The sequence below is a fragment of the Rhinoderma darwinii genome, chromosome 1, assembly GCF_050947455.1.
Source record: "Rhinoderma darwinii isolate aRhiDar2 chromosome 1, aRhiDar2.hap1, whole genome shotgun sequence".
NCBI lineage: Eukaryota > Metazoa > Chordata > Amphibia > Anura > Rhinodermatidae > Rhinoderma > Rhinoderma darwinii.
In genome coordinates, this window is record NC_134687.1 from 152579243 (window position 1) to 152598738 (window position 19496).

Below are 19496 nucleotides of genomic sequence, written 5' to 3' on the forward strand. Positions count from 1 at the left end.
AAACTTCGGAGCAGACAGCTATGTAGACACAGCTAATTGGTAAATTATTTGTTACAAGGACTGTAGACGCACAGCACACATGTACAGTTCACCAACAGAAATCTTATTTTCCTGGGATTTTATGAACATGTCTAAAGTTTTTAAGTAAATATTGTTGGGGTCTTGTTCCAGAAACGTGATAATCTGGGAAGCATACCGTTTTTTTGTAATTTAGTAGTTAGAATATAACATTATCCGCACATGGTTCTGCACTATATGCCTCCAATTTAAATGTACGAAAAGCATTATAATGTATAAAATGCCATAAAATATATACAGTAGCAGTTTAGTGAAAACTAAAGGGAGTCCTTCAAACTCCAAAATGCATACATTTTGTAATTGCTGTGCTTGCTAGTAATATCAAGAATTAGTTAGGGTAGCTGCCTAGAAACAAAGCCCTCTGTAGAAAAGAAGCAATTTTTTTTTAGCCAAACATTTTTCTTTTTTTTTATGCCATCTTTGCCACTTTTTTGGGGCTTATTGGGAGGTGGCGGGGCCATTACGGCCCAATAAACTGACTATAATTTACTCCAGAAAACTGGCATACATTATAGAGCAAATCTACTCCATCTATTTCATGCACCTAATTTACTAAGAGGTGTACGCCTTTTAATAAATTTGGCGCATCTTACTCCAACTTTCTTTAAATTAAGACTGACGTATGAAACATCACTCTAAGGGAGTATTTACACGAACGTGTAATACGTCCATGCAACGCGTGTGATTTTCACGTGCGTGGCACGGACTTATGTTAGCCTATGGGGCCGTGCAGACAGTCCGTGATTTTCAAGCAGCGTGAAACAAACGAAATGTCCTATATTTCTGCGCTGTTCGCGCATCACGCACCCATTGAAGTCAATGGGTGTGTGAAAAACACGCGCACCACACGGAAGCACTTCCGTGGGATGCGCGTGATTCGCGCAACACCAGTAAAAACTATGAATGAAAACAGAAAAGCACCACGTGCTTTTCTGTTTACAAACATACAAACAGTGTCATAATGATGGCGGCTGCGTGAAACTCACGCAGCCGCGCATCATATGGTGATGACACACGGAGCTGTTAAGTGCCTTTTGCGTGCGAAAAACGCTGCATTTTTTTGCGTGCGCAAAACGCACACGCTCGTGTAAATCCTCCCTTAGGCCTTATTCACACAAACGTATAATTCAATGTGGCCGTTCACATGGCCGTTGTTTCAACGGACCGTGTGAAGGGTCCGTGAGAAAATAGGACATGTCCTAACTTGTCACTCTTCGTGCATCCCTCCATAGACTCTAGTCTATGTGGGATGCGTGATATCGCATCCCACAGTGCAGAGCTTGGATGCATCTCGGATGTGAAAAACGGCAGTTTTTCACATCCGAGATGCGCAACACCCGTGTGAATATAGCCTTATAAATTGCCCCACTAATTGTCCACAGTGAATTTCCAAACTTCAGTCTTTCCTACTACTCCTCAATTCTGTAAAGGTGAGTTGAGACACATCAGAGTTTTTCCACCTTGGTTCTGCTGCCAATCAGCAGCGAATACACAGGCAAAATCAACATATAATATAATTCGCTGTAGATTAGCAGTGGTTTCACTCCTTTTTTTAATTTCAAAAGCTGTTGAAAATGGTGGCAACAATCTGAAATTGTCAGAAATATGAAATCCACGTGTATTATATACTGTAACCTGTCAGAAATGGTGCAATTTCCTAATATAACAATTAAAGTAGCTCTAATGTTAACTGCACCTTAATTTCCAAATTAGCTACTTGTCAAATCCCTCTGGTTCGTGACAATGATAATGATATATCTAAAAACACACTTCATAGAGTCACAATAAGGAGTTTGACATTTGAAATGTCCTGAAGTAGAAAAACAACAGGATTAGAGTTATACACATGTACTGTAACGTAAACAGGCGTGTGCTGACTTATTGGTTCCTGAAAAGACATTTTTTTATACATTGCGGTTTGAAAATAAGTGAATTTGGAGACGCTAGTTAAGAAAAAAAATATTTTGTTGAATGAAATTTACTTTGTGTTGAGTTGCTAAAATCCTATGATAAATGATGGAGGTCAAAGCCTATGTTTGTAAATAAGGGAAATAAATGAAAACATGCTGAAACTAAATACACCATAACTAAATGGAGCCTGCATTTAGGAAATGTTTTTAAATTAAAATGTAAGAGAAACAAATTAGCATTTTCAATCCTAAAACATTAGGATTTGTCTTAAATACAACTAATAGACTATTAGGCAATAGTCCAAAAGAAAGCAATAGCCTAAAACAAGTAACTTCAAGAACATAATAGCAGTTTAAACATGTATGAGCAGGGGCGTAACTTGAATTCATAGAGCTCCATAGCAAAATGAGATGGGCCGCACCACCTAGTGACAGAAAACTGAAAGCAGAATTAGTAATAATTAAAAGGTATGGATAATATCTCCATATATCAGATAACTAGGAAGTAGTTGTTAAGGATCTGCCAGGCACAGCTTCTGTATCCACGCCCATAGGTAATCAGTCTGCACCTGCTTCTATGTCTGGGAGACTGACTCCATCTTCCACCACTCAGGATGGCAGGCTTAGGAGTGGGAGAGCCTATCATAGCCTGGCCAGACGGAGCTAGCTCCCGCCCTCTGTCTATTTATATCTGCCTTTCCTGTTCCTCCTTGCTTGTGATTCTTCTCTGTTGGTTTCCTGGCCCTGCTGCAGCTTCTTGAACTATTTGTCCCTGCTTCATACTGACCCTGGCTTACTGACTACTCTCTTGCTCTGCGTTTGGTACCTCGTACACTCCTGGTTTGACTCGGCTTGTTCACTACTCTCCTGCTCTGTGTTTGGTACCTCGTACACTCCTGGTTTGACTATGCTCGTTCACCACTCTTGTTGCTCTCGGTGTTGCCGTGGGCAACTGTCCCTTTTCCCTTGCTTCTGTGTACCCTTGTCTGTTTGTCTGTCGTGCACATATTGAGCGTAGGGACTGTCGCCCAGTTGTACCCCAGCGCCTAGGGCGGGTCGTTGCAAGTAGGCAGGGAACTGAGTGGCGGGTAGATTAGGGCTCACTTGTCTGTTTCCTTACCCCCGTCATTACAGTAGTGCTAGATTAACAGAAAGCCACCAACTTGTTATTCTCCACAAAATGGGCCAATGTTCTGTCACCTGTGTGTGTCCCCTCAACCTCAGGGCCCCATAACAGCTGCTAAGGTTGCTACGGCTATAGTTACTGCCATGTATGTGAGTATGTATTTGTGTACATAAGTAGTGTGTGGTGATGACTGGCATTGCTTTAACAAAAACATAAGTGACCGCCAAACCATGCCGGTCCTGCTATTATAACTCAATATATGCAAAATAACTACTTTAATAACTGAATAGCATAGTGGCTCAGTTGTTATCACTGCTGCATCATAACACTGGGCTATGGGATTCAGCCAATATCATGGATTTAAAACTGCATGGATCTTGTATATTTTGCTTTTAATTACACACTGTAGGTTTTTGTATCACACTCAAAAGACATACTTAGAGGGGCTGCACGCTTTTGACAATCTCTACTTATTATGAAGGTCCCTTGACAATAAGGTGATCACTAAGTGTCTCCCAGCTGGGACCCTCAGTGATCAGCTGTTATCTGTAGGGAAACCTGGCAGTAAGGGTATGTACACACGCAGTGGTTTCAGACGTAATTCGGGCATTTTACGCCTCGAATTATGCCTTTAAAACCGCCCCTAATACGCCTACAAACATCTGCCCATTGCTTTCAATGTTCTGTTCCCACGAGCCTTTATTTTACGCGTCACTGTCAAAATATGGCGTGTAAAATGACAGCTCGTCAAAAGAAGTGCAGGACACTTCTTGAGACGTTTTTGGAGGCATTTTTCATTGACTCCATTGAAAAACAGCTCCAAAAACGGCCGTAAAATACGTTGCAAAAAACAGCTCCGTATTTTCAGACGTTTTTGGTCACTGCGTGTGAACATACCCTAAGTGTTAAATTTGCCTGCAGCTCGATCAAGCATTACACAAAGTGTCCATTAAAATCTATGGGTTGTCTATGTAATACAGAACAGGACAGTTCATTCAGAGCAAGAGACACTTTTTGTAATCGCTCTCCACTCTGGACAAGAGTCAGAATTCCCTTATAGGATATATGAAAATGGGTTTTCTGAAAAACTCCTTTAAAGTGTCATTCCTATCTTAGACATTTATGGCTTAACCACAGGATCGGCCATAAATGTCTGATAGGCAGCCCTGTAACCTCAACCTATCTCCAGAATGGGGGTCACTTGGCTGCCGCATTCCAGGCGGTGAGGTGACAATGAATGGTGAGGTGACATCGCATCTGCACGGTTCTCTACATTCTGTTCTATGGGAGTTATGGAAACACCTCTCTATTTATTCACCAACTGGGACTTGTCTCTATCAGACAATTATGGCATATCATAAATGTCTAAGATGGAAATAACCCTTTAAGAATCTTTGCACCAGGCAAAGAAAGGCCTAGCTACGAATCTGATTCAGCTACTCTGTACACAGAAATTGTTCACTCACATCAGCCCCTCTCTACAGCAGAAGACACTATATAATATGACAAACTTACAAGCTAAGACCAATTAATAGGAAGCCAGTTAAAGGTTAAAGCGGTTTCCCACTATATCCACAGGATGAACCATAAATATCTGATAGGTGTGGTCCCTCACCTATATTGAGAACGTACTTTCTGGTGAGGCGGCTGCCATTTGTTGCATCCAGGTGGAGAATGAATGGAGAGTTTGGCCATGCACATTTAAAGGTCTTTCTATTTAAGTCTATGAGAGTTAAGGAGTCAAGAATCTATGAGGCAATTATGGCATATCCTGTGGAAATACCATAATTGTCTTTTGTGGATATATCCCTTTAATAATCATCCTCTAGGTTGGTCCTTCAGCCACATATAGTCCAATATCTCACTGATTTACTGTTTGTAATATTTCTGCCCCAGCGCACTCTTGGTCCAATCTAGTCATAAATATAATAGCAAGAATTCAGAAATTAAACATGTTGGAATATGTATATTTGATTTTATGATGGCCTAACAAGCATCCCATATATGGCCAGTTTGAGTTTTTCCTATTCTTTGTGAATTCAAGTTTAACAGAATGAGAAATGAATTAACATTATGTCCTATCCAACTCACTAGTTCTGATAGGGGTACACTCGGGTAACCAAAATATTGGAGTGCAGTTTTAAATGGTTAGTATTCTGTAATCTGTTTGTGTGCAGGTCCCACAAACACAGGATGATTTCATGTTTGCTAATTATAACATTCATCTTGCCGTGCGTCATTTATTGTAAACCGGGCACGCAATAACTCTTCCAAACAAACAAGGACAGGGATAGTGAGTCATGTGTTTGTTTTGGTCTCTTAACAAAGTACAACTAGAATCTGTATAATAAAGGACTTGGAATCTTCCACGTTAAATTAGAAAATTTTTGTTAAACTTTTGTCTGATCAATAAAGTTATTTTAGTAACCACAAACTATGTAGATTTAAAAATATATATTCTTCAGGGTAACGCTGTCTATAGTAAATATTTAACAAATATAGGTACAAATTGTTTTTATGCATTGATTGAGACAATATAATGGGGCCGCCAACAGACACCATATTGCTGTTGCCCATACAATCATATGGACAGGGCTTCTTAGGCCCCCTTTCATGTCTCCCAAATTTCTACGTAATGGAACCCAGAGTGTGTATGTTATGCAGAATTATGATTGTGAGTGGCAGTCAGGATAGAGTCTGACGTAAATAGGTGATGTGTACAGCTGATCCAAAAGGCCTACTCTATGGACGGGCATTGTATATTGAACGCCATCAATGCACCTACATTTTGAGTTCCTCTATAGGAAAAAAAGCTGTTCCAATGAGTTTGCATGCAACAATATGCATGCTGCCCATACAGTGCAAAGGTCCTAGGAGCCGAATTTCATTTATTAGTGTTAAACTTTTTGAACATTTAGCGTTGAGAACAATAAACAATAAATGAAATGTAAAATGTAAAAGCCTTGAAGGCTGTACCAAGTATTTGGTGGGCCTCAACGGTAAGCGTCCTCATACACGGCCCGACATGGGGAGTGTAAACGAGTGCCGATCAACTATACAGAACGTTGATTGCCCCTCGTTTGCGCTTTTCACAAGGAGCTGTGTTTGGGAAAGAGAGATGTGCTGCCGACAACGATAATATTTCTTGGAGAATACAATCAGCCAATGAACGAGAATTTGCTCCTTCATCGGCTGATTATTGCCTTGTTTACACAAGGCAATGATCGGGAGTTCTGTGGATGCTTGTTTGTGAACGCTCATTCTGTGAACGCTCTACGTATGTGCAGTACAGCACCAGGGTGTAGTGTGACATAATCGGATGCACAGTAGATCCTATTCGACCGGTGAAACTTCAGTGCTGTACTGTGCATTGCGGTTTGAAAAGAAGCCGAGGCGCAGGCATGCTCAGAAGAATACAGGGCCAGGCGTGATCACATCTTCTACACTGCCTGGCACTGTCAATCAAAGAAGGAAAGGAGGAAGGGATGGACTGGGGATAGAAGGTAGAGCAGTTTGGAGCAGTGATGCCCTCGTTGCTCCAAACAGCTCATTTCCAGTACCCATTGGGCAGAGGAGTTAGGGAAGGAGAGATTTTTTCTAAACTAGACCTGCGTGGGGCTTACAACCTAATCCAGGTTCGCCGGGGTGACGAATTTAACACCCGAGACGGGCACTATGAATACCTGATGATGCCCTTCGGTCTGTGTACCGCTCCCGCGGTCTTCCAAGAGTTTGTTAAGGATTTATTTCATGACCTCCTCTATGTCTGTGCTGTGGTCTATCTCGATGACATCTTAATTTTTTCTCCAGACCCAACGACTCATCAGAGACATGTCCGTAACTTTTTGCTGTGATTAAGGGAGAATGGCCTGTATGCCAAGCTGGAGAAGTGCGTGTTTGAGAGAAATGCTCTACCCTTCATGGGCTACATCATCTTGGATCAAGGCCTCAAGATGGAAGGTGAAGGTCGTCCTGGAATGGCCACGTCCTCAAGGCTTAAGGTCCATATGGTTCCTGGGATTCGCCAATTTCTACCAGCAGTTCATCCCAAACTTCTCCTCACTGACAGCTCTAATCTCCACCCTCCACCCTCTGGACTCCAGAAGCGAAATCCACATTTAATAGCCTGAAGAGTGCCTTCACGTCAGCCTCTACCCTCCATCATCCTGATGTATCTTGACAGTTTTCGTGGGAGGTGGGCGCCTCCTCTGTTGGTGCTGGCGCACTTCTGTTCCAAATGGTCCCAAGGGCAAGGCAATGGTATGTGGCTATTTCTCTAAACTTTTTTCTTCTGCAGAGCGCAACTACTCGATTGGGGATCGGAAGTTACTGGCCATCAAATTGGCCCTGGAGGAGTGGAGTTCATCCCATTCTGATATTTACTGACCACAGGAACCTCACCTATCTCCAGAATGCCCAACGACTGAACCCCCGTCAAGCCAGGTGGTTGCTGTTCTTTGCCCGGTTCCAGTTTGAGCTCCACTACAAACCTGCCGACAAGAATGTGAGGGCTGAAGCCTTGTCCAGGTCGTTCGAGACAGAGGACACCATGTAGTCTCCACAAAATATCATTGATCTATCCTGCATTATCTCTGTCAACCCTCTGCAAGTAAGAGACATCCCTCCGGGGAGGACTTTTGTGCACTTGGCAGACAGAAGGAGAATCCTTCGCTGGGGACACAGCTCGAGACTGGCAGGTCACGCGGGTGTCCGTAAAACCCGAGACCTGATTTCCCGTCATTTCTGGTGACCCACACATCATGGTCTTTGCCTTGTCCTCCTTGGTGTGCGTGGCTAACAAGGTTGCTCACTCCAAGCCTGCTGGCCTGCTCCAGCCACTGCCTGTGCCCAATACTGCCTGGCAGCATATAGCAATGGACTTTGTCATGGACCTGCCTCCCTCTGCTGGATGCAGTGCAGTCTAGGTGGTGGTGGACTGATTCTCGAAGATGGCTCATTTCGTTCCACTGACCGGTCTACCTTCTGTTTCTCGACTGGCCGACCTCTTCATCAAACACATCTTCCACCTGCACCGCTTACCTCTGCATATCGTGTCGGATAGGGGAGTTCAGTTCACCTCAAAATCTTGAAGAGCCCTCTGCAAACTCCTTGATGTAAAGTTGGACTTTTCCTCAGCCTACCATCCCCAGTCCAATGGCCAAGTCGAGAGGACCAACCAAATAATGGAGAAATATCTACAACATCTCCAGGCAGCATGATGACTGGGTGAAGCTTCTTCCTTAGGCCGAGTTCTCCTATAACAACCACACAAGTGAGTCCACTGCTTCTACACTGTTATTTATTGTCTACGGCCAACATCCACGAATTCCTCTCCCTGTGTCCGCTACATCCCAGCTGCCTGCCCAGTCTGAGCCTGTGCAGACACACAGCGTGTTCTCGAGAGATCACGCTGTGTCGTCACTCACTTCCTGCCCCAGGTCCTGCATCGTGTCGGACGAGCGAGGACACATCGGCACCAGAGGCTACAGTTGATTCTGCAGCAGCATCGGCGTTTGCAGGTAAGTCGATGTAGCTACTTACCTGCAAACGCTGATGCTGCTGCAGAATCAACTGTAGCCTCTGGTGCCGATGTGGCCGACACGATACAGGACCTGGGGCAGGAAGTGAGTGACGTCACAGCGTGATCTCTCGAGAACTCGCTGTGTGTCTGCACTGCCAGAAGCTGGGCGTTCTGAAGAGAAGTGGATGATAGTTCTCGTCAGAACGCCCAGCTAGTAAAAGAAGTAAAAACGCCCCGATGTAACACACATAATACACGCCCAGTTGGACTTTTACTTTAAACACGCCCAGTTGTACTTTTGCAAGCCTCATTTGCATAAATACAAAAATGGTCATAACTTGGCCAAAAATGCTCGTTTTTTTTAAAATAAAAACGTTACTGTAATCTACATTACAGCGCCTATCTGCTGCAATAGCAGATAGGGGTTGCAAAATCTGGTGACAGAGCCTCTTTAATGTAACTGAAAGGTCATATATAAGAAAATATTTAAATACCAGTTTTACGGCACCTTGATTCTACTTCTTAGAATGTGGGAGTGACAGTTTATTCTTAAAGGGTCATTAAATATATTTATTTACATTGCATATATGGAAGTCCTTTGTAACTAGTACTGTTTCTTTACATGCATGGTGTTTGTGGCTTATATTCTTTTCTCCCCAGGATTGGAGTTTCGGAGGCATTTGTGTGGCATTTGTCATTTGTGCTGTAACGTAACGTAACGTAACGTAACGTAACGTAAAGTAACGTAACGTAACGTAACGTGTAGTGGTTCACAGGCAATGATGATGGCTACTGCTTTAAGGTGTTTTTTTACTGGGAGAATGAGCCCAGAAGTCATCCTAGTCAGTATGTTTGTAGTGCCATAACAGTGGGGAGCACATTACCAGCATGGCTATGCTGTGTCCTCACACTGGGGCGGTGCTTAACACATAAAATGTGGCTGTTTTCGCCTAACGGGGTTATTTGTGCGAGCAAAGCTTATTAAAAACATGCTTCTGTTTGATACCGAGCTACACAAGTAAAGTCCAGAATTTCAGTGGGTACTGTTGGCGGGTGACGGGCAAGAGTCTTCCAGCACATGTGTGTTCTACTGTTGGTCATGGTAATGGGCAGAAGCTTCCCCGAAAAAAACTGTGTGTAGCAAATTATAGGCAGAAGCCTCTGTTTGCCTGAACTAACTGCCTGAAAGGCAAGTTGTAACATTGCTTGAAACAGTGCCTGTCTGCTGAGAAATGTTCATTTCTGTTGCTGTGGTCATGTGTTAGTTTAACACCGGCCTGATTAAAAAAAACTTTCATCCTGGTCTTCATTTCATCATCCATTGCCCTGAATATTTGGCCTACATTACATACTGTTAGGGATTTCCAGAAGTCAGATCCCAACAGATGACACATTTAATAATAATAATAATAATAATAATAATAATAATAATAATAATAATAATAATAATGATACAAAATAATTAGCAAGCTTGCAACTCAAGCCTAATTGAAAACTAAAGAAAGTGAAGGAGATATAACAAAGCTGACGCAAAGGAAAAGTGGAGTCGTTTTCCATGGTAACCAATCAGATTCCACTTCTCATTTTTCAGAAGCTTTTTAGAAAATGAAACCAGCAAACTGATTGGTTACCATGGGCAACTACTCCACTTTTCTTTTGCACCAGTTTTGTTACGTCTCCTCCATTGAATGTGGATTTAAAATTAACTTAAAAAGCTTCTGGCCAATCACATAGAACTCGACATCTACCAAAAATCGTTACACACCTGAATGCTGCAGCTGAAGCCTGAGTTAGCCTCGACAACTTGATCACTGGTATGAGCATAGGAACTATTACAACTTTAAACTGCACAAGTTTTACTTTAATATCACTGACATAAAAAGGCCAGCATGCATCCTAACAGATAATAAGTACCATGTATTTCTTGAATCTTGATGCAACATGGTTCTTCTACACCAGACACTGAAGTGTATGGAAAAAGGAGAGCAGTGGTCTATATATTATACACTGTGTTTGCAGAGATTATTTTTTTTTAACTTTGGCGGTCTATGGTTGACACATGCAACTGTTTGGCATAAAGTTGCATTCGTCTTAGGGGTTTTGTCACAGTTATACATTGGGAGTATTTCCTTATACATTAAACGGACGCCCCAAATGCAATGTGAAGAGATCCATTAAGTGAAATGATGCTCTTTCTTAGAAGTGAGCTTACACTTTTCTTTTTACCCAATACTTTAAAATGCACTTTACTGCAATATTACATTTATTTTAGTATAAAATATTCTCGAACCCGGACATAAATCAATTTAGAGCAATGTAGTACAGTAATATACTGAAATATAATAACTACCAGGGTGATTTATCACACAGTTTGTTTCTCTAAACTCAACACGATTTGCTTCAGCAGACTGTAAATACCAGCATTTGGTAACATTGTGGAAAACGTCTGATAAAATACAATTTCACACTCAGTGGGGCATTCTATAAGACGGAATCTTCTTCCTCTTCTTCCTGCAAACATTTCCTGTCTTATTTTAAAGTACAAGTCACACAAAAGAAAGTCAATTATTTTTCCTGAGTCATGGTCACTGAACAGTGAATGTACTACTGTAAAGCTAAAGTTAAATCTGCACAATAGTACATTCCCAAATAGACAGCGGCAGCAAGGCTTCCTCTCATAAATAGTTCCAGCATAATTATTCCCTTTACACAGCCCTAAAATTAAATTATAAAATTGTGGCTACCTGCAGTCGCCAATCGGTGGATCTCACTGTATACAGTTAAACAGTTCCCACAAGTCAAATGAAGAAACATAAATACATATGTAGTAAATCCCCCTCCCTCCTTTCTCAGTGGCAGTTTTCGAGGGAGACTTGTCTGCTCTGCCCGGAGTCCAGAAGATGTTGAGAGACTCCCGAACCCTGAAGTATGCCGTAGGCAATTATATCCATTTAATTTGTTACTTTTGCTGCCTGAATAACTGCCATTAAAATACAGAGAAAAGGCAGGTAACTGGAGCCCCACTGTGTCAAGGAGCCTCGCGGCGGGTGCAGAGCTTCAAAAGGATTGACCTCTTTTCAGGATCAAATACAAAGAATGGACGAAGAAGCATATCAAAAAGGGTTTATTCAGGCCACATCTCGGTGCAACGTTTCACCCTCACATTGAGGGCGTTTTTCAAGCATAACATCACGTGATCGCAGGGTTTAAATAGGAAGCTTAGCTCATTAAGAAACAAGTGTAATTAATACAAAAAGTATCCAGAAATAAAGTGTAAATATATAATATCAAATAGTACATGTGACACAGAACCGGATAAACAACACATCCGGTATACATATAAAAAAGTATATATTACTACATGCAGTGAAAATATAAAAAAACATCCAAAGTGCATCAATAATTGATTCCACGTGTATATAATTATTCTAATTAAAAAGAAGCTGTCACTCACCCTTTTAGTTGGAAGCTATTACAAGCCATGTAAGTTAATACATGCTGTGTTCTGCGTCTTGACAACCGTAACACGCATGCGTCACTATAGTGCTGGCTATTGGATCATTGGAATTGCCTAACAAACGTCTCGCGGGATAATCGAATCCCACGCATGCTCAGAAAAGCTGAGCACCACTGTGTATTTATCCACAGCATTATCACTGAGCCCTACTGGAACGCAACATATTTTGCGGGATGATGAAGCCCCGCACATGCTCAAAAAAAATTGATCATCAAGAATCAGATATAGTACAGATGAACTAAAATCATTTGTCCCCATAACGAAAGGGATTTAAACAAAGATTATCCGTATAGGTTACATAATGTCTCAATTAATATGACTTCACAGAGAAATAATATATTACAGTATAGTTCAGGGAGCAAGTTGTAAGGTTTTCAATATACATCATAGCAACACTCAAGTTTTTTATGTCCAAAGTGCAAGTGTGTAGGGCTTTCCAGTCCGACACCGTCACACTTTAGAGAATCACATTGCGACCGTTGGCCTCTACTGTATATCTCTCACTATCGCGATCCATGGTTCTCATTACAGGATCTCAGATCTTATGTTGTCATCAAAAATTTATAATTTCATCCTTACTAGTAATGGTTCCCTGTTTCTTAAAAAATGACATATTCAGATACATAGAAACCTTAATAAAGTACTAAAATATGACTTGTGTACTAAATACTTCATGAATACCCAATCTGTTGCATTCCGACACATCATAAAGATATGTCTATAATCCAAAGGACTCAGTGGAGACGTGTATAGAATAACTGTATGAAGACATTCCTAGAATGGTATTCCAGTAAATTTGATGGTGAGTGTACAGATTAGTAATCTTGTGTGCATCCCACTAGAAAAAGAGACAAAAATTTCAGTAATTTCAGTCGAAATATAAATTAAATATTAGCACACTTCATTATATTTAGTATCAATTCTTCGAAAATATAGTAAAATAAAGTAATAACCCCTATCTAATGAAGAAACATTGAGATGTATACCTATGTTCAAAAATTGTGTAACTCAACATTGTGTTTACATGGAAGCTTATTCACTAATTTAACTGAAAACATTCAGTGGATAACCCATATTTAACCCCGCCGGGTGCAACGTACCCCATTCCCCCACTTTTCAATGGAGGAATACTGTCTATAATGCCAAATCTAAGTTGACTAATAGAATGACCCGCGTCAACAAAGTGACGTGGTACTGGAAGTTCACATTAATGCGTTCGAATACTGGATTTGTGATTGTTGAGGCGCAAACAATATACTGTCCTGGTTTCGCCGCCATATAATAATTAGCAAGGGCACTGTAGAACATAGATTACATAATCACTTTTACACGTATAACATGAACCAATCTTGTACTCCTTACCAGTAGTGGGATGTCTGAGCGTATCACCCGTAATTATCAAGTAGCAATTCTCGCACTTCAAGCAAGGGAAACAGCCCTTGCATCTTGTCAAAGGTTGTCCTGTCATACATTGGTTAACACTTACGTCTGTTTAAACTAACTGATCCCGTAAATTCCGTGATCTTTTATAGGAGAGCAGAGGAGGATGTTTGAACTCAAGCACAGAATCATAATAGTTGGTTAAAATATTCCAATGTTTTCTTTTTTTTTTTTAAATCAATAAATTTTTATTGCAAAAATTTTTACAATTTTTTCAAACAGTATAAACCATCCTTGGTCCCAGAACATGGACCTGCAAACAATAATACAAACATGTGATATGTCATTGAAGGATATACATAATCATAAACAAAAAACAACAAACAACTTTGCTATGCCATTTTCAAACCAATGTTAATACTAATTATGTCATGTTACCAGATACATTTCTTCACTTAAGTGTAATACTTAGAATTTACCCAAAGCTCCCAATAACGTGAATTCTTGGCATAACCAGAGGGAGATTGTAAAAGCATGGATTCATGGTGACATGCTACATTTACCCTGCCTATCACTTCCGATAAAGAAGGGGAAATAGTTGATTTCCAGGACTTGGCAATTGCCATTCTAGCAGCAATGAAAACATGGTGTACTAGTACCCGATGCTCTGCCAATATGTCTTCCAAGCCAATGTCTAGAATAGCCAATTCCGGACAGAACGGTATAGATTCTCCTGTAATTTCTAGTATGAGGCGAAAAACCTCCCTCCACATTTCCCCCACCTTGGGACAGGTCCACCACATATGCAAGGTGGATCCCAAGCAACCACATCCTCTCCAGCAGCCATTGGAACTGCTTTGAAATATATGTGCACATCTGGAAGGTGTTAGGTACCATCTCATGTGAATTTTACGGGTGAGTTCAATATGGTTAACACATTTGGAATGACGAGTAATCCAACTAGAGGCCTTCAGCCATTGTGCCATGGAAAACGTAGAACCCATCTCCCGTTCCCATCGTAATACGTGTTCTGTCTTCCCCGAGGACTGTTTTTTCAAAATTAGATCATAGCTACAAGCTAGACCCTTACTGTGACCTTGCCATTTAAACAGGAATTTGTGATATGGGGAAAGATTTGTAGGTTGAGCTGGGATGGCAATTGTTTGTATCATATGTCGTATCTGGAGATACTGGTAAAACATGGATTTATTTACGTCATATTCCCTTACCAACTGCTCAAAGGATTTCAAGTGTTTTCCCTCATATAAATCTGAGAGGGCTGTTACGCCCAGCGATTCCCATGTCTGCAAAAATACATGTGGGACTAAAGGTTGAAATGCTTGCAATGGTATATGTTCATTAGATAGGTACACCCAACGATTTGCGCATACCTTTAATTTCCAGCATTTCAGTGCATCAGATGTGGTTACCAAGAACACCTTAGACCTATCTGTCCCCACATATGTCGCGGCCATCAGATTACGTATGGAGGATCGGTGAAACATCTCATTTTCCAACTGGGCCCAAAGTGACGGAGCCGTGGAGTTCCATAACGAACCTAACTGGTCTAAGATGGCTGCTACATTATATGCCGTTACCTCTGGGACTCCCAAACCCCCTTCCTTAACCTTCTGATACAATAAAGATTTGGCTACCCTCGCTCTTTTATTATTCCAAATGAACTGGAGAAACATATGTTGAATTTGAGAGGTGATGCTAGTAGGTATTAACAGTGGAATAGTCCTACAAAAATACAAGTATTTAGGAAGCAGTAACATTTTAACCAAATTGACTCTAGCAATCCAGGATAACTGGAACATATTCAGTCTTTCACACTCCAATCGTAAATCTGCTATTAGCCCTGAGTAATTTTCTTGCAGAACCAGAGACAGCGAGGAGTAAAGTTTTATCCCCAGGTATACCAACCCTGATTCTGCCCATGCCATATCAAAGTTGGACAAAGTGGATTTCAATTGAGGCTCTACATGTATTGGTAACATCATGGACTTTGAGACATTTAATTTATAATATGATACTTCTGAAAACTTAGAAATGATGCTGAGTAGTTCTGTCAGAGATATGAGGGGAGAAGTACAGGTCACAATAACATCATCCGCATATAATCCGATTTTGTGTTCTCTTCCCCCCACCCTTATACCTGAGATATTTTCAGAATTTCTAATCATTTCTGCAAATGGTTCCATACATAGGGTAAAAATTAGTGGGGATAGAGGGCACCCCTGCCTAGTCCCATTAGTGATGTTAAAAGATCTAGAAAGAATCCCGGAAGACAGAACCCTAGCCGAGGGCGAGGAATATAGAGAAAGTATGGCTGATTTTATAAATGAATGGAAACCAAATTTGTCTAAGGTGCTTTCCAGGTATTGCCAGTTAACACGGTCAAATGCCTTTTCGGCATCTAGAGAAATAAAGAGGGAGGCACTTTTAGATTCTCCGGCTATCTGTATAAGATCTAACATCCTGCGCGTACCGTCACAAGCTTGCCGGCCCTTGACAAACCCTACTTGTTCTAGCGCTATTAGGGATGGTAAGCATTCATTCAATCTATTCGCCAATATTTTGGCATATAATTTTATATCGCAGTTTAATAAGGATATTGGACGAAAATTGGCCGGGGAATCAGGGGATTTACCCGGCTTAGGGAGTGTGACTATCGTGGCCTGCAACATCTCAGGGGGAGGGGCCTGCTTTTTCGCGATACCCATAAAAGTAGTTTGCATATATGGAATCAGCGAGTCTGCAAAAGTTCGGTAGTACTCATTTGGCAACCCATCCGGTCCCGGAGATTTATTCTGTTTGGATAGCAGAATGGTCAGTTTAATTTCTTCGACCGTAAAAGGGGAATTTAATTGACTAATTTGGGCCTCTGATAGAGTTGGCAATTGAATTTGTCTTAAAAAATCATTCACCCCAGATTCGGACACCTCAGGAAGGTGTTTATCCTGATTGAGATTATAAAGGGTACTGTAATAAGACGCAAATGTATCAGTAATCTCCTGAGGATCATACACTTTTGTCCCTTCTGATGTGTTCAACCATGACATTTTGGATTTAGCAACATGTTGTTTTACTCTTTTTGCCAGAATTTTACTGGGTCTGTCACCTTGGATATAAAAGTTCCATTTGAGGTTTTTTTAAAGTTTTCTCATATAGGATAAGTTGGTGATTGCACAGTTTGTCCCTAAAGTGTCTTAGATCGTCACGCAAGGTGGGAGAAGGAGAAACTTTTAATTTTGCCTCTAATTTCTGTATGTTGTCGATAAGGAATTCAAATTCTTTATCTCTCGCCCTCTTTGCTTTAGCCGCAGCCTGAATAAACAGGCCTCTTACAAACGCCTTATGTGTACACCAGAGGAGTTCAGGTGATGAGGCTGATGGGCCATTAATCTCAAAAAATTCTTTCAAAGCTGAGTCTATTTTGGCTTGGAGCTCTGGGGAATTTAATAAGAATGTGTTTAACCTCCAAGATGAGCTCCGGGGTGTAATATAGTGCTCTGAAAGTTGAAGCGTAATTGGTGCATGATCTGACCAAGTTATCAGGCCAAGGGAGGAGGTCACCGAATTTGTTAACACTTCTCTATCCACCAGAAAATAATCAATCCTAGAGTACACCTTATGTGGGGAAGAATAGAACGTGTAATCCCTTTCAGAAGCATGCTGGTATCGCCATACGTCATGTAATTCTTCCTCCTGCACCCAGGAACTCAAGTCGTGAGACAATCTAGTGTTTCCCCCCGAGCGATCTATATCCTTGTTTACCACTATATTAAAATCCCCGCATAATATTAATCCCCCTTTCTGCACTGATTTAGCTTTTGACAGTACCTTTTTAAGGAAGGGAAATTGTCTTACATTAGGGGCATATACAGATACCAACGTGTATGAGAGGTTATCAATTTCACATACTAAAATAATAAATCTACCCTGTGGATCAGAAACAACAGATATGCATTTAAAAGCAAGTGACTCTTTTACCGCAATAATTACCCCCGCCTTCTTTCCACTGTTAGAGGCATAGTACACATGGGGAATTTTTTTATGTTTAAATAGATGGCAGTCTTTAGAGGACAAATGTGATTCCTGCACACATATTACATCTCCCTTGGACTTGAACGCTTCTTTCCAAAGTAAAGATCTCTTGAAGGGAGAATTCAAGCCATGAGCATTAACAGAAAGTATTGTAAGAGCCATTAAGACATAAGAGAAAAGTAATTATGGTTATGGTTAAGTCTCTCATTAAGATTATTTGGATCAACTACTATTCTCTGTATGCATAACAACTGACTGTACGGTAAAGGGCGTATCATGGATTTTGAATGATGACTATTGTATCTCAATAGTTTATTACTGTCGGTTGGTTGGTTTCATAAATAGATACGTTTTTAATTTATCTCCATGGGGCTCAAAAGTGAATCTCTACCCAAAACTATCCGTCTGCCAGGTGGACATTTCATGCTTTTAAAGTACAGTTGTGCTAAATTATTTGCCACTTCTAAAGTGCTCACAGATAGGAATTGTAAACTATAATAAAAATATTAATAACAAAAATTATAAAAAAAACTCAAACCTGACTATACCTTTAACTTTTACACTTCCTGAATACTTGCTAAATCTGAGATACCATTTAAGGATCAAAGATTAGATTTTTTTTTTGCCCAATTTGCATTTTGCTGGCCATTAGGAATTATTAAAGGGGTATTCCGATTTCAGACATGTATGGCCGATCCACAGGATAGTCCATAAATTGCTGCATTGGTTTTACTTCTCATGACGTAATATTTCCAAGGCTCGATATGTCACATCAACTCAGCATTACTCTATCTACTCATAAACTTACAAAGAATCACAGCTTTATCCATTACAGATTTAGTGTATATTAAAGAAGTTAACATAAAAAGCACATTTTATGACCAGCCAAATTATATCTTAACTATAGTATAGGAATGACTTTAAAAGCAAATATATTCTCACTGTAGACTTAGTAACATGTTCGTATGAGATACACTATTTGATTTTTTGGGATTTACTCATAAAATTTTACAGGATTTTCAAATATAAATATTTTAAATAGCATTTGGGTCTTTGCACAGCATCTCATCTGAACCACTCGGTTTTATTGGATATGCCAGATGTAATATATAAGGCGCAGCTTAAATTTCTTGTCTTCAGATATCTATCTGAAGCTGAATTTCAGTCATATTATTTTCTGCTTTATGGTTTTTGCTTTGTCATAGATATTAATGCATATGTAATACTTCTGTTTATATGTCAGCTCCCACTGTAAAAACATAATTGAATGGCCACTAGTAATAAACCCTAAAGATAACAATTTCCTGTTGTTTTATCTATCATTCTAAAGTACGATTCCCAGCATATTGTGAGCATTAAAAACCTCATTAACAAGTTGTATCTCAAATCTTTACTACACAATTTAAAATAGATTTCAATGTTTCACATTTTTAGTAGAGATGTATATTTTATCAAAACATAATTTATAAAATGGCAAAATACACATCTATTCCAAGTCAATAAATCCTAAACAAATGGAGCTTCACAATATTAGTCATGCATCAAATGCTGTAAAGCACAAAAATGTAGTGGACAGTTTCATTATTACGTAACATATTCCTCCATTTTTTTACCTCAGGAACTGGGATTCCTGACAGTTTTGGAAAAAGAAACGTGGCTATTTCGATGCGATATGCCACCATATGTAACATAATACAGACTAGATCTCTTTCCATTAGTTCAGTGTGCAATACATTTACTAATGGTTTACTGATATTTCAACTAACCTCACAAATATTATATAGACATGTCAGAAGTTGTAATCTGCTTAGACTTCCCACACTATGCAATTAGGTGAAATGGTTGTGGGGACCTGCTGAGCGTTATGCCCCTTCGCCCTCCGATTAATCTCCTTAGAGCTGAATATAAACCATA